The 17,454-nt window shown below is 40.9% G+C and overlaps 1 protein-coding gene across 1 annotated transcript in view; it reads left to right on the forward strand.

Moving 5' to 3' along the window:
- The first annotated feature begins 3,332 nt into the window (after positions 1 to 3,332).
- Positions 3,333 to 17,454, forward strand: part of SLC7A14 (solute carrier family 7 member 14) — a 111,113-nt gene continuing 96,991 nt past the window's right edge. Inside the window, exon 1 of the mRNA XM_042956028.1 lies at positions 3,333 to 3,619. The gene's annotated coding sequence lies outside the window, so the exon portion shown is untranslated. The remainder of the gene's footprint in view (positions 3,620 to 17,454) is intronic.

Consider the following 17,454-nt stretch of genomic DNA (forward strand, 5'->3'; position numbering starts at 1 on the left):
TCATCATTATAAATCATGAGACAAAAACCAGGTAATTGTTCATAAGGCATCTGACCAATTCCCTTATGGGTTAACCATAATCTACCAAAGCAGGTCTATCAGGAAGGATTTTAATGACTACCCTGCTAATGACACAGAATTTTGTCAAAGAGCCCTATGTAAAACGGGCACTGCACCTTTCTTGCAGAGTAATCAGTTTTGTGTCTGGGCCCTGCATTTGTCTTTATCAGTTCTCCACCACTCAATACAGTGGTGCCTCTTTATTTCTTATTATAACAGTCCATTTTGTTTTCATCATGATACTTCTCGCCACTTCTTTCCTTCTTTAGAATCTAACTCCCTCCACTAGACTGTAAGCTAAACGAGAGCAAGAATCATCTCTGAATTGTTTGTGGCCGTATCTCAAATATCTGGAACATGTCGAATAAATGAATCAACCCTCCCATATTCCACTTGGAACAAAAAGAAACTAGAATGTTTACTTTCAAGGTCTAATTAGCAGTCACCCTGTAGTATTATTGCTTAACCCTGAAACTGAGTGAGATATGTATCAATTTTCCCTGCTATGTGTGGCTCTAAGTGCTCCACTACATTTTTATCTACTGCCTTTCTATTTGTTGGCTCATTAATGCTCTGCTAACAGCTGAAAAGCATCTGCACTAGCTTATAAAGGCAACAGTCAACAGGCAAAAGATAAGAGCTTATAAGTAAAGGAGTAGGACCCAAGGGAAACCTTATCAGGAAATCACTGTTAAGGTGTAACTTTCTATTGCAATCAATCCAAGATCCGTCCCTGAAGCTCCCTTTTCTGCCCTTAGCTGGGTAAAATTGACTTGGGCTTTGAAAACTGATTCAAAAAAAATTATTCAGAGTCCTAGAGCAACTTCTGATGAAACTGTCCATAATTTTCTAAAATGTATACTCATCTAAGGAACTGTTTACAAAGGCACCATTTTTGAGGCAAATTATTTCATTCTCATCCTTCCATTTCTCATGTTTTTGTCATCACAACACAAAGGTGGGTAGGAGTCAGAGGCAGCATCTTATTTAGCCTGGACAATATTTTTAAATGATACATTTAGGAGCATGAGTTGGCATCTTCTGGTCTTTTGATCTCTCTAAATATAAAGAGATCTAGATTGATAGTTTCTGAGGGATATTAAAAGGAAATAAACCAGAAAACTAGACTGGAGTCTGCTTAAGGGTAGGAAAGCCTACTTGGGAGTTTCTGGTTTGTGTGAACGTTTCATTGGATTTATTGGCAATGGACTAGAGATTCATTTCACCATTCAAGCTGCTGATGAACATCCAGAAATTGCTCCTGGATGCTGAATTTTTTAATTTTGAAATAAAACCCATTTTGAATTTCTAACCCAAATCAATTTTACCTAGCAAAGGCAGAAAAATCTAAATTCTGCTGTCCTGAAATACAGGCACAAACTTATCTCAGATATTAAATACTCCTAACCCCTGTGATTGTGGCTGGTGTTGTCCTAAAAATGAAAGACAAGGGGTAAAAATGGATGAGATTTAATCCAGCAATCCATCACAGAAGTGAAAATGAAAAAACACAATGCTCAAAACACCACACCCCTTGAATTACATGCACACACACAGACTTACAGAAATACATTGACATTTTAGTGGCTGCCCATTTAATGACAAATCCTGTCTTCTCATCCCTTCATGCCCATGATATATCTAGAACAAATACAGGGTTTTATTTAGGGCATAATATTAACAGCTTGCATTTGTTTACTCTTTACCTTGTGCAGCATGTCTTCTCGTACATTATCCCATTTTAACATTATAACTATGAAGAAGGCAGATAAACATTCTATTCCCATTTTAAAGATGAGACTTTGAAAGCTTGAATGATTTGCCAAAGATCATACAATAAGTAACGGGCAGAACCTGTGCTGACTCCAAACTTCTGAGTCTTTAACTCAGTGCCTCTCCTGCAATGTTTCACAGCTTCTTGAGTATCCCAGGAGGTGTGACATACCCTGAAGTACTCTCATAAGCTTAAACTAGGGGGATGTCTCAAGACATCAGACCTGGATGCTGGTGATCCAAGACAATAATGAGCTTGATCTAGGTGTACTTACTGAGACTGTCCTGGCACCAATCAGTCATTTCCTTGGGTGAACCCAGGGTCTCTGAGCCATAATCCACAACCTAAAGGTAAACTTGAACTGCTTTATCTGACAAAGGGTGTGTCAGTCAGCCAGCATTCTTCTCAAACAAAAGCTCAGTGAATTTGTTTCCAAGGGTAGGAGTTATATTTCATTAGCTCCCACATATTTTGAGGGCTTGGACCAAAGATGCAAGCATTCATGGAGGTACTTTCAGTCTACTCAATGAATGTTAAATAATTCATTCTCTGACGAGACCAAATATGCCTGGGTTGGTACCATCTAGTCCTCATCCTTTTGAGGCATAACGGAGTTATGGGATACTTACTGTAATGGAACCAATGAAAAATATAAGCCTTCTGTCTCTCCTGTCCCCATTCAGACTGGTTATCTCTCTAGCTTGACCTCACAGATGCCCCTCCCGGTCTTACAAAAGATAATTCTGTCCTGCTGGCACAAATTACAATCTTCTTGTTTTCTGAAATTTATTTTAATAGAGACAGGGAAAGCATGTTTATTTATTGAGTTACAAATACGTATCCAGCACTGGGCTAGGCTATTTCAAGAACATTATCATTTACAATTTTCATAACTGTCCTGTCAGGTGGTCATTTCATAGATGAGAGAAGAAAGGTTAGGAAGATGAAATACTCCAAGGTCACACAGACTAGAATTCTTGGTGGGTCTTCAAAACTCAAACCCACAGTCTTTCCATTCATAAGATGTTGAGAACCCAAAGATAAATTTGACCTACTTGAGCTTTGGAGAAGGAGGGTCTGCCTTTTTTTAAGAAGACAGAGGAAATCAATCTCTCCCATCCTTTCTTTCCAGCAATGCTGAGGGAAGTGGAAGAAATTTACGAGCAGCAAGGGTTCAGCAAAGGAGGAGGGAAGCTTTCAGAGGGTAGGAAGCAGGTCTGGAGAGCCAGCTTTGTTCAGTGCCAAGTCCAGCAAAGGTGGAGCTGCTGGCGGATGCCTTCTCAACCCACTGACACCGCAGACATCTGCTTAGTCCTGCTTTCCCAGGGGCAGAGAACTGCGCCCTTATCAGGCCCAGTAAGCCTCGGGACAGCCTGAGATACTGGAAGCAGCACCCGGAGGCTCAGCAAGCCAGAGAGGAGTTGAGAGTGGCATATAGCTGAGTGAGTGTGTGTGTGTGTGTGTGTGTGTGTGTGTGTGCGCGCTGGGAGGCGGGGGCGTCTGGTGAGAGGCCTCGGCTCAATAATGTAAGGGGTTGGGCCGCCCACGTGACTCCAGAAAGGCGGAGACAGACGAGCTGGAGGGAGGACTGACAGGCCGCCCGGAGGGAGGTGAGGAGGGGGGCGAACTGAATAATTGAGGAGCTGTTCAGCAGCAGCGGCTGCCTCCTGCCTTCCTTTGCCTCCAACCGCTCCGCATCATAGTGGGAGAGACAGAATCTGGCGCTGTAAGTGCAGACGGCTAGCCACCAGTCCCTGCAGCTAGTTCATCGCCTCCAGCTCTCCGGTGAGTGAACGTCCCCCTTCGCCGCAGTCTGTTCCCCTCCGCACCCCCTGCACCCCAACTGGACCCCCGCGAGTAGGATGGTCGCCTCTTGTTGAATGAACCAGGGAGCCGGAGCCACAGGAGGAGGGGAAACAGGAACATGGCGCGGAGGCTGAGGGCGCCCGCCGGGAAGGGGTCCCTTGGAAGAAGGAAGGAGCTGGGTTGGGGTCTTTCCGTATCTGGCCCGGGATGGGGCCTGGACAGGGTCTAGGGTCGGGGGACGCCGGGCTCCGACTCACGGGAGCTGCCAGGCTGGGCTGGGGCAAACGCAGCTCCGGCGCGGCCAGAGTGAGAGGCAGAAGAGGGAGCCGCAAGCAGTGTCCGGGCCGCCTGGGTCTCCACAGATGCCGGGCCTGTCCTTTCCTCCCTGCCTTGTCACACACCCGGCTCCCGCAGCTAGGTTCTCGGCCTCGGACTGAGCCCACGGAAAGGAAGAGAGGCTTTTCCGGCTGTAGCCCGAGGGGAGGGCGGGGACAACGTCTGCCCTTTTACCTGAGAGCAAACTCTTCAAAGGGGCTCCAGCTGAGCCCGATACCCACACAGGGCCGGTGCGCTCCTGTCCTCAGAGAGCGGTGATACGCGACGGGGCAGCGAGAAGGACGTGATGGGAAAAGTGTCCAAGGAAGCTCTCTTGCCAGAGCGCGCAGCCCCGGGGGAGAGGATTCTCGCCCGCACTTATTCACCCCATCTGAGCTTTCTCTCTTCCCTCATCCCAAACACGTCTGTTTCCTACAAATCAAGAGGGCCAGAGTAAGGCAGTGTGGCCTCGCGGGTACAGCCCCAAACCCCCTCCTCCATCCAGAGTCATCTTCCCCCCCCCCACCCCCACACACACATACACACACAACGTTTATTTTATATCGTGATCGAAAAGTAAGGTAGAAATCGCCAAGTGACCAGAAGCAAAGGGAAGGCAGGGAAAGATGGAAGGAAAACTAGAACAGCAGGGATCTCGTCTGCTCCTGGTACTTCTCACCCCACTACCTGTGCGAGGCTCCATTCACTGAGTCCTGAACCGAGAGTCTTGAACTGAATTCAAATTCAGAGGAAAAACTTGGGGTGGGGTGGGGTGGGGGGAGCAGGTGGGATTCTCGTCGAAGTGGCGGGGCCAGTCACTGGCCGGAGTTGACAAGCACCACAGAGTGATAACCCGCCTGTCGCCCGGGGTAAGGGGTCCTGAAGAACATCCCAGGCAGGATAGCACCAGGCAGGAGCCTGGGCCGCAGAGCTGATAGCAGGGAAGGGCGCTGTCCGCGGTGCTGAAAGTTCTGCGAGGCCGGGAGCTAAATACCGCGGGCAACTGGCGGCTCACTCTGCTCGCCGGCGGTTCCCGCAAGCTGAAACTGCATTAGAGCCACGTAAAGACGGTCAGGTGGAACAAGCGACCTGGAGAAAGGGGTTTAGGAGCTCTGCGTTCCCCGATTCTCTGCCTTCCCCTGGTCTCCTCTTGGAAAGAGGTTTTTCCGACTCCTAGGTAGAGGAGCAAGTAGCGGATGTCACTCCAGGATCCAGTTTTGCTAACTTCAGGTGGAAATAAGACGTGTGGTTCCCCTTTCTATGTCCTGGGCCTGTGCGGTTAATCTTCCTACTGGTAAAGCGTTGGAAAAGCAGTTAGGGTTGTTATTCTGATAAACACTTCTGTGGCTTTCAGGAAGCAGAGAATTGTGAGGCTACCAAAAGAAGAGGTTTCATTAATGAAAAGGCTGGGTTTTCTATTCCTGGCTATGGCTTTTACTCTCTTCAGCACCCTTCTCTCCCCACCACAGATTGTTTACATCCTCTAGATATAGACCTCTAAGCAGCCCTACATGATTGTTTCTTCGACTAATCTTTTACATTATGGGTAAAATGGGGAAAGAATTAAGCCAATTTGGGGGGGGGGGCAATTAAGAAAATATTTACTGAGCACCTGCTATCTACTAGGTAACATTATCTCATTTAAGCTTCACAATAGCTGCTGACTACAAATATCACAAAGATAAGAAAACTGAATTTAGAATCCAGAGCTTGGATTCAAATTCAGGTCTGCTTAACTCCAAACCCCAAGCTATTTTCATGCCCTCATTTTGGCATTTGGCTTTTGATAGCTTTATTGGAGAATGTAGCAAAAGAATGTCAAAAGAGGAAGGTCTACTTTCTTTTGCACACACACAACTCTCTCTCCCAACCCTTTCCTCTTTAATCTGTTCACCCACCCACTGTCACTAACTCCCACCATACCAACTGCTTTTGTGCATGCTGATTGAGATATCACTGTTCACACAAGTTGAGATTCAGAATTACAGAAACAAGTTAAAGGACTAAAACAGCAGGCTCTCCCGAAAGAGCAGTGGGGCTTCACAGGATCTGGAGAACTAGAGCCCACATGTGCTTTCATAATTAGAACTATACTCTTGAGCTTTAGGGCTGGAATAGGGCTTAAAGATCCTTGAGCACCATTCAGATCATTGTTTTACAAGAAGAATTTGGGGACCAAAAGATGATTATAAGTCTAAGTCACGTGATTGAAAAGTTAGGATTGGAACCCAGTTAACTCAATTCCAGGGTCAGTGGCCTTTCAAGTACCCTCATCGTGCTTCAGATACCCTTCCCTGCTTCCTTCTGTGGTTATCTTTGATAAGGACATCAGCATCAGTAAACCATATGCAATAATATACCACAAATACCTAAAATCCAAGTGCTCATCTTAAATTTTCTTCCTTTTCTTTTTCCCTCTGGTCTCACTATTCCATTGTAGTCTGACCCAACATACCTGACCCACCTTCCTCAACAACAGTTCTCCCTATGGGAGCAAATTGCAAATGGAGATGGGGGCATGGAATTTCTCTACACAAAGGCATTGCCTTTGTGTTGTCTATATTTCCTCTTCTGTGGTCTATTCCCAACAAAATAAGCTTTCAAAAATAAACACCCCTAAGCATCTTTCTGTGTTCTCACAGGTACTTGGAATAGGCCTTTAAAACATCTAGGCAGAAATAAATTATCATTATAAATGCTAATATCAGTCAAATGTGAGGCACTTTCCTAGTTCCTTTTTGTAAATAATTTCATTGGATCTTCACAATTCTGTCAAGTAGATAATTTCATTAGAGGTGATCCTAGAGTTCTAGTCCACTGTAACTAACATGCAGCAGATTTGATGTTCTATGTATTTCTTCTTGCTTCTCTTTCAGCCCCTAGTAAAATCCCAACTTTATTGCATTGGCGAGGAGGAGGAAATTTTTATCTTGAATTGAATTGTTCTATCCTCTTCCAATGTGTAAAGTTTAGAAATTCAAATTCACTTCAAGTGGTAATGTTCTGTTCTTTTATCTCAATATTTACCACAACATATTCTTCCTTCATTTGTCATCCTTTACTTAAAGATCCTTATATACCTTCTTAATTCTAATATTAACGTTCTGCTTCAAACCCCATCTAGAATGAATTAAGGCACAACTCATAATTAAATATATAACTTCTATTGTACCCTCACAGGGTGATCCTGCAAGGATGCTGTTCCTGAGGTGCTCTGGGCCCTGTGAACCATAATCTTTAACTGTCTAGAACTGCTCTTCAATATGGTGTCACTGGCCACATATAGCTATTTAAATTTTAATTAATTAACATTAACATTTAATTAACATTAAAAATTTCAATTTTTAATCACACTAGCCATATTTCAAGTGCTCAATAACCATATGTGGCTAATAACTACCTTATTGAACCGTGCAAATATGGCACATTTCCAGCATTGTAGAAAGTCCTATTGCACGATGCTGTTTTGGAAAGTGCTAAAAACATCCTCACAACAAAAACTGAGAACTTGGAATTGGGAAGAACTTGGGATTCTGTTTTAAAACTTCTGCCAAGAAAGGAGGAAAAGCCACTTGTGGCCTAGGACACCCCTAGAAGCCCAAATATGCTCAAGATAATAAGGCTAGCAAAGAGAGTACATGTCCCACTGAAGGAGCTGGTGACCTCTGGCATTTGCTTCACATGAATTCTGTTTTACCATGAAGTAAAATATTCCATTAATGGGTCTTGCTGGTTTCCTGGATTCCATCTTAGAAATAATCTGGAAGTTTTTATTCAAAATTCAAGTTTTATACACATATATATCACATATACATGTAACAACCTGTATGTGTGTGTGTGTGTGTGTGTTTACACGTATATGTATGTATATCTTGTCTTAGTAAGTATAGTATGATAAATATGGAAAGAATATGGGACTTGGAGTTAGTAGTAAATCTGCCACTTACTACTTGGTGACATTTTAAGGCCCTCTAGATTTCCATTACTTCATTTGTAAAATGTTGACAAGAATAGCCTATCTCAACAGGCTATTGTGAGATTCAAAATGTAGATAAATGAAAGTACTTTGCAGGGAGCATGATTGATAATCTCATGTAGATATTGTATAGTATATAAACAAATAGGATAGCTTAAACCAACGGCATTTCTGAATGCTTTTAGTCCCATATAAATATATTTTGCTTTTGTTGTCATTTTTCACTGTAAAGGAGAATGCTGAAGAAAAAAATCTTTTTGGTTGTTGAGATTTCTTGTTGGTTAAGTTCTATGAATTGAAATAATGTTTACTGTTTGTGGTTTACTTCCTTTGGCCCTGAACATTTCCTTCAGGGTAAAAAAATACCTAGGAAGTCTCATTGGTTCTGAAATAGCTTTTACCTGTTAACTAATAGCCTTAAATCAATTGTCAATAACTATCCTGTCATTACAATAGTGTTTCAGATAACAGAAAAAGTATTATTGATATTTTTGAGCATGGGTGGATAAAGGGGATGATTTAAAATGACCATTTTTACTATTTATTCATTGAAATGAACTACCCATCTCATGAATCAATGAAGACTTCTATTTTATCCATTGATTAACCCAAAAATAAAAGTAAAGGCTATCAATTTGACTGAATTCTTGAAGTTGCATTAGGGATTCTGACCTTAAATAAAGGGTCTTTATCTATTCTCTAAGGTAAAATTTGTTGGGGTCAGAAGTAGAAACTTAACTTGCTAACAGGTGGGACTGGGAGGCCAGAAGTACCAGGGCACTAGACAGCTATTCTCCACCCCCTCCAAACCTTAATCCATACCTTTTATAGAACAAGGGGCATCGTGGTGAGGTCAAAGGGTAAGCACCTAAAATGGCAACACCTGTATACCAGTGGTCTCTACTAGTCATCTAACGTGGAGCCTTCTGTGTGCAACTGTAGGGAAGATCAGAACAAGCCTTCCCACATTCTGGTTAAGGCACACGTTAACTTCCAAGGAACCTGGAACACGTAGCCCCAGGTAAGGTCACTTCATGGGCATGAACAAGATGGAGGGTCAAACATGGAGTCAGTGTTGTCTGCACTTCTACAACTTAGCTAACATTTACTCCCAAACCTGGCATCTATTGCCTATGCCTGAACTTTAATCTACAGCATTTATAACTCAAGTAGGAGTGCTTTTTTTATATATGCCTGACTGGGTCAGAAAATGACACAAAGACAGTCATGCCTTCTCTAATAGATCACCATTTTGATACTTAAATATTTTTCTCCTACAACACAAAAGTTAATACAATGCTCAAGTATTATAGAAAATAAGTCTGCAAAGGAAACTATTCCATCAGACGATTCTTAATTGTATTATGTTTGCTATTGATCCTGAAAACCCAATGAAGTAATATATTTTTTTATTGGGAAGGGGTAGGTAAACCTCCTGAAAAATCAAGCTGAGTGTAGCTAAGGGCTCTAGATTCTATCTCTGGTTCTCTGGCAGGTTATTTCCTTTCTTGGAACCCGAGATTACCTTTGTTCAGACTTTGTTAAGGCACGCATGGTAATTTACAATATGCTCTACCAGAGAAATAGCTGAAACATACTCTCAGCTCCAAATGCTGGTCAAGCATACCATTCTCAGGTCTTTGTTGCATATAAAATTATATTACTAAAGGGAAAATTAGTGAGATTATCAACTCTGGTCTCTGGTAGCTCATGCTAGCTTTAATAACAGATACCCTTTGTTAAGAATCATGGTTATTAATTTCATTGGAATTATTTGTCTCTTGGAAGGGCTTGGATTTTGGAAGGGGGAAAATACATTACCTTGGAGCTGAAAAGAGCTTACTTTTCACTGTCTTTAGCTTGAGGGATATCAATAATTTTATATCACAGGAAAGAAAATTAACAATGTAGCTTTGAAACTCATGCTGGTAGCATGCAATCATTCACTTAAAGTAACTGAGGTAGGGGAACCTCAGTGGCTCAGTCGGTTAAGCGTCGACTTTGGCTCGGGTCATGATCTCGTGGCTCATGAGTTTGAGCCCTGCAGAGCCTGCTGGGATTCTCTCACTCTCCCTGTCTCTCTGCTCTCTCTCTCTCTCTCTCTCTCTCTCTCTCTCTCTCTCTCAAAATAAATAAAATTTAAAAAATAAGGTAACTGAGGTAGCCCTATATTGGTAGCCATGGGTGTTTGGAACCCCTACAGCCTGGCATATGAGTGCTGAATACATATTTGTTGAATTCAGGCCATTGTTCCAGGTCGGTTCATGCCATGCACTCATCTAGCCAAGAAATAAGTATACCCTGTGGCATTTTCCTTTAGCAAATGAAATAGGAGGCAAGCACCGAACATCAAATCTTACCCTGACAACCACACCTGTAACCATAAGTAGAAGTGGCCTGGACAGACTGCTCCTGAGAATTGGGTCTTGCCACCTTCCTCCAGGAAATAAGGGATACATTAGCTCGAGGGTCTTGAATCTCACTGTGATGAGGCAACTCCATGAAGCCAAAGCTTAAAATAGAGTTGTATGTTATTTTTGACTTTAGAGATATTTCTTTATTTCCTTGAGAAAATATTTGACTGGCAAGATTGTTACAGGAAATTACTATTGTTCCTAAATTCAGAAGGAACTAGAACGAAAGCTTAGAATGAAAGCACATACATTAATTAGAGAGCTGATGACATCACAGTCTGGAAGGTCACAGAATATTTTCCTTTTCCAGGAATAATTGGGCCTTCTTTCAAGAGTTTTGACTGGTCATTACTGACAAAAATGGAAGAAAAATAGATCATTCTATTCTAGCAAGTCAATAAGCAAATACCTAGAATTAACTGATTCTCATTTGCCAAAGGCAAAATATTCCAACCCAATAAACTGTCCTACAAATGAGCAAGCTGATTTCCATGGCCTGTTCATTTATTAGGTTGTTTTTTTCTCTGTTTGTTTTTTAAATAATTAGCAAATTTTAAAAATTACATCCAGGTGTTTGAACATTCTGATGACAAATTGTCTTCATAATTATAAATACTTTGTTGTTCATTAGAGATTATATTTATACAATATATTATTGTGCCAATGTTTTGGAATGATCACATAACCCAACTCTCTCATCTGACAGAGAAATTGAGGCTGAGAACACTCACCCAAGTCAATGGCAAAGGCAGAAATAAGATTTGAGCCTCCTCTCTCTCAATCCACTGCTCTTTGTATATTTCAACCTCAGACATCTTTTCATTAGTCATGAAAACCTATTCAGTCAATGAGTTTAGCCACCAAACTTTTGCCAAGGCTACTAGGAGTAGGAAAGTATATGTATTTGGATTTCATACTATTTCCATTTGCACCCCCAGATGAAAGAACTGCGGAATCAAGGATAGTCAACAAGTAGAAATTTCATGGGGGGAGCTCTGAGCCAGAAGAAAAGCATCAAAACCCCAGAATCCTTGTGAGAACCTGGGCAAGGATTTAACTCCTCTTACCTTCATCATCTTCGTCTCTAAAAACAAGAAATTTGAATTAAATAGTTTCAGATCCTATAAGCTCTAACATTCTATAGTTTTATGAAATGAGGCCAAGGATTTAAATTATCCATGTTCTGCCTCACTCAGACCACATAATAAAAAACAAATCCGGATTCTTATTTTTACATCACTACTTATTGGAGGCTCCGTTTCATGCTAGTACTTCATTCAGTAACAATATTCATAATAACAGCACTTATGACGATAGCTAATAATTATTGACTTATTTACATTTACTGTGACCCTATCATGTTGGTAATGCTAGTATCCCCATTTTGCAGGTGAGAAACCCGGGTCCCAAAGTAATTAAATAACCTGCCCAAATTGATATAGCTTTATGCTCTTAACCACCATGCACACTGCCTCCTTTGAAAAGCACTGGTCTCTCAGATAACTGATGTGTGTCATTTACAGGCCACTTAACACACAAGCCCCTTTTCTGGGGGAATTTCCATCTTACCTACATTTTCTGACTAGAAGAGCAATCAAGAGAGTAAATAGAACTTCAGGTCTCTGGGTCTGATGAGGCTTGTAGAGTGATCTTCATTGTCTTTCTGCAAGATGGCTCTTGTCCTTTTGCATTTGATACCATTGATCAATTATTTCAATGGTTTAGTACTGAAAGTTGGTGCTTTGCAAGCTGCTGCATGCAATGAGAACCATTCTGCTGTGTTTTCCCCAGCATGTGTGGACAGCCTGCATTGCCAGAAATGGATGGATGCTGGTATAGGATTCAGCACCTTCTGAAACTACAGAAGTCACCCTCCCACATCTTCATTGTTCAGTGGCATCTTCTGGCTTTTGTCTCCAAGTTTTTGACTCAGAGTAACAATCTAGACAGCTTTTAAGGCAGAGAGAGAGAGAGTTTCAAAGCGTCATTTTCTGGTGGTGGGATTCAGTTATTAATCATTAAATACATATACCACAGTACCCATCTATTCTACTGCGGATTTCAACATGTGCTTAATCTGTTCACGGACATCCTGTACTTAATATGTCATGTCTAATAAATAGAATGCTCTGACAGCAGCCTAGCATGTACATACATTTTTATTGTGTAAATATATGATTATGTAAAAACTTATATAATGTAATAAGTATTATTTGTATACATGCTTTTATTTTTTAATTTTAAAAGGTTTTACTTAAATTCCAATTGGTTTGCATACAAAGCAATAGTAGTTTCAGGTGTACAATATAGTGATCCAACACTATATAACACCTGTTCCATATAACACCTGGTGCTCATCACAACATGTACACTCCTTAATCCCCACCACCTGTTTAACCCATTACCCCACTGACCTCTCCTCCAGTAACCATCAGGTTTTTCTCTATAGGTAAGAGTCTGTTTCTTGGTTTACCTCTCTCTCCTTTTTTCCCCTTTGCTCATTTGTTTTGTTTCTTAAACTCTACATATAAGTAAATCCTTTGTCTTTCTCTGACTTATTTCACTTAGCATAATACTCTCTAGCTCCACCTGTGTCATTGCAAATGGCAAGGTTTCATTCTTTTTCACGGCTGAGTAATATTCTTCTTTACCCATTCGTTGGTTGATGGACACTTGAGCTGTTTCCATAATTTGGCTATTGTAGATAATGCTGCTATGAACATCCCGGTGCATGTATCCCTTTGAATTATTATTTTTGTATTCTTTGAGCAAATACCTAGCAGTGCAATTGCTGGATTGTAGGAGAGTTCTCTTTTTAACTTTTTTGTATAAACTCCATACTGTTTTCCGGAGTGGCTGCACCCGTTTGCATTCCCACCAACAGTGCAAGAAGGTTCCCCTTCTTCTGCATCCTCACCGACATCAGTTGTGCTCCTGTGTTGTTGAGTTTAGCCATTCCAACAGCTGGGTGATTATATAATAGTAACTTATATAAGATAATAAATATATGTGATATATTTAATATATTATTTTGCACATTTCATACACATCCTTTTATTCTTTAGCTCTAGTGTCTGGCTTGCTAAACTAGTCACATACCCCACCAATACAAAAGTCAATTATAGGATGCGTAAGTCTACTTCTGCCTCTGCGGCAGTCAGATGGATGTAAACTCCACTAATCGTGTATGCAACATATCAATATATGCTGTAACATGTTACGAGGGAGCCTCAAGGAGAGACCAGGGAATGATTTACGTCCATACAGAAAGTACAATGAAATTATACTTTGAATGATATGCGATATTTTCTCATGTGGATAAATAAGAGGGAAGGCTATTGTAGAAATGGGAACAGCATAAACAGTGTGAATGTAAATGACATAGGCTGATGTGGTTAGTTAGAGACTTGGCTGGAAAGGTGGAAGGTCATATTGAAAAAGATTCTGAAGAAACTTGAATACAGCTGGGTGGATGTATTTATTCAGCCTGAAGTTTATCTTTGAAGACAGTTTTTATGAATATTTTAGAAATGCCACTGATTTCAGTGTTGGTTCATGGCCAGAATCATGAAGTCTAATTTCCTGGCTAGAAGGAACCTCAGAAATCATATTGGCCTTCCCCTTTGCCTATATTTTACAGTTGAAGTAATTAAAACCCAGAGACATTAAGTGACTTGCCCAAGGTCAGCAGCAAATTAGTGACAGGACAAAGACCAGAGCCTAGTCCATCCTCTTAGTTCATAGCATTTTGTCCTGTTCTGTGCTGCCTTCGGGGATTTTATTCATCATCTGAGCATAACCCAATGTAACACAAATGGTGATTATTAAGTATTTATGAAGCTCCGAGTTTTCCATTGCTCACTATGGAGGTATAGTTTCTTCATTACAGCCAGATGATAGATCAGATCCTGGGCTGCTTCTATCTACATGAGAGAGCATTCTCTTCAGAAACACAAACAAACAGCATTCCGAACACATGGGCATGACATTCTTCCCCTGCCTCATTTCAAACCGCCAGAGATTATAGAGGCACAGCCTGAACAGAAGGTATCTTAATCTCTGGTGGTTCTGTAAATAATATGCTGTTCATGCCTGCATAGAAATGATCACAGCCTATTTTCTAGATGAGGGATCCTTCAGAAAAATGAAGCTGCTAGCACACACAGCACATCAGATAGGATTTCAGACCCCAGAGCACCAGACCTCTTTGTAACAAGTTTGAATATTTCACCCATTTGCACACTCTTAATTTATCCAGACTTGCGGCCTTAAATTTTATGTCACAGTCTAGTTAGTCTGTGCATATTTAGGTTCGATTGGTTATCGCCCATTCTTTTCCTCTGGCCACTCTTCCTTCACCTCAGCCAAAAGCAGCACTGTAACTAGATTCTCTGACTCCCAGTCTCATGCTTGTCCCTCCAAACTGCTTTCCAAGTGTAGAGAATACAGCGTTTTCGCACTCTTCACCACCCCTGCCCGCCATGCACATCATAACTTTGTAAGAATGGATGGGAATGACTACTTGCACTGCTTGGAAGTTCATTCCAAGCCCTTGTTTAGAATACCCACCATGCTCTACTGTCCACCTATCATTTTAAGAAGCTGATTATGGAGAAGTTTAACACACTTTCTACTCTGGAGGTTATATACAATCATTGCCATTGCTCAAGGAGATATCACCACAGAGAACAGTGTGTTCAAGAAGAAAGAGGACAGGGTCTGCTGCTCCCATCATTTGACAATGGAGCAAAGTTCATCCAAAATTCACTATAAGTTATAGGTCATTAGATTCATAATCCCAGAGACCAGACAATTGGGTAATTAGATGGAGTTAAGCAATATTGGTAGTAGCCAAGAAAGTGAAAAAAGACAACTCCCACACCATTCCTTCTCTAGGGGTGAGGTGTTTTGCCTGAATTGATCAGCATGGTACACTTCATTTAGTGTACATAAAGTTTACAATGATAGGGTTTTTGTTTTTAGAAAATCAATGGAATTCACACTTTCTGTTTAAACTCCTTCTGATGAATCATTTTAAGACAAAAAAACAGGTGGTGTTTGAGTAAAGAGTATGTGGAAAATAGAAGCAGGGAAGAGGGCAGAGAAATTCAAGAACTGGCTTCCCACCCAAGTCTTCATAGGCTCATGATTATCTCATAGTCTGACCAGGCTTATTTATTAGGTATAGAAACTCAATTTTATCAGTCTGTCAAAAGTCATCTAGCTCTGAAGAATCAAGCCATGCCCCCCAAATCCCAAGAGGCTGATTTGTAAACTAGATGCAGTATAGTCACATGCAATGGGGAGATACTGTAGACTATTGCCCAGGTCATTCCCTTCCTGGTATTAGGTTAACAAGAAAACCAAAGGAGTGATCAAAGATAAGCTGTAAGCACAAGATAAGGACCAATGGCGTTAGACAGAGAGTCTCATAGAACGTGCTATGCAGGCTGCAAGAGGGACAGAGAATTCTTTCAGATTCTACCCAAAAGCACCTTTTAGATTTCTGAAACAGTCGTGCCCTTCAATTTGACGCTCACAAGAGGGTCTTGTTTCCACTTTCTCTAATGTTGTAGAAACTTTGGCAAACACTTCCAGTAGAAGATAGAGACATTATCTAGTCTCTATGGAGTCCTCATCTTCCGTTCGGATATTACTTCGGACATGTTATAACTTCTTAATTCATAGCCTATCTCATATTAGTTACATGCTAGTCTCCTTCAAGGAGTTCTGGTAGATGCCCCAGTTTAAGCACCAATCGTGAATAAATCGCCTTAAGTTTTCTCTGGAAGGTTAGGTTAGGTTATTTCTGTAAGGGGCAAATCTCTTGTACTTTGTGTTAGTTCTGTTTATTCTGCTTCAGAGGGTACCATGAGCTGACATTGCTCTGAGAGCTCTGGGGTCTAGTTTATCCTTGTCAGTAATCTACGTGTATGGACCCTGACATTTGAAACTGTATCCATTCATCACTCTCAATACAGAAAACATTCATGGGGTGACTATGACTCATCCACAAAACGCTGAAGGCATCAACTCTCAAAAGGTTTTTTAAAAATCAGACAATTACCTCTGAAAGAGGCCAAACAACCATTTTAACTATTTTTATTCTCCCCTTGACCTGACTGGTTACCCTGGTTCCAAACAGGCACAAACTACACAGACAGTTTGGGATTCATTTTAAATTCTTTCCTAATCACATAGACTTTTGACACACTTTCGATTCCAGCATCAGAATACAGAGGAAAAAAAATCTGAATGAGTATAGACTGTTGTGCCAGAAATAAATCCCTAATATAGACAACTAAAATATGCTTCTATAGAACTTAGCTGTCAAAATAGAAACAAAACTACTGTTTCAATACTATCTTAGTATCTTGTCTGTGTTCTTCCTTTCTGCCCCCAAGTTATAGTTGTAAATAAATACTATGGTGCCATCACAGTGCATTAAGAGATTGAGGAGAACTTGTCCATCGAGCATTATGATGTTATCTCTTTACATATGTAATTCCAGTATGGCAAATTATAAAATGTTCTTCTTAAAGTCAAGGATAACTAAATAGCTACATCATAATACTTGTAATCAGAATAGTTCACATTTACTCATGAAGTCTTATGAAGGAGATATGATTATCCCAATTCTACATACAATGATTGGCAAATTTAAATGACTTGTCCAAGGTTTTCTAGACAAAGGTTTTACAGGGTTGAGATTCAAATGCTGTGCCACCTGACATCAAAATCTTCCCCACTCATACTACCCGTCCACAATTTAAAAATTCTCTCTGAAAGAGGCCAGTCTTAATGTATCTCATATGAGTGCATGGATAATAAGAATGATTTTTCAGGTTTACCTTCATGGTCTTTCAGAGGATTAGACTCAGGACTCCAAAGACTTGGCATAGGACTTTGGGCAACACATCTCTTTCCTAGGCCTCAGTCATTCCATCTAGGAAAGAGAAAACTAGTGGCTCTTCATTTGGTTAGTTATTCACTCATTCCACAAATATGGTAAACACTAAAACGACAGTGGGAAAAAACACAGACCGGGAGCTGTTAGTAAAAATAGGAACCACTATTCAGAATATTGTTACTAAAATAAAAACAATATC

The sequence above is a fragment of the Panthera leo genome, chromosome C2 (assembly GCF_018350215.1).
Source record: "Panthera leo isolate Ple1 chromosome C2, P.leo_Ple1_pat1.1, whole genome shotgun sequence".
Lineage (NCBI taxonomy): Eukaryota > Metazoa > Chordata > Mammalia > Carnivora > Felidae > Panthera > Panthera leo.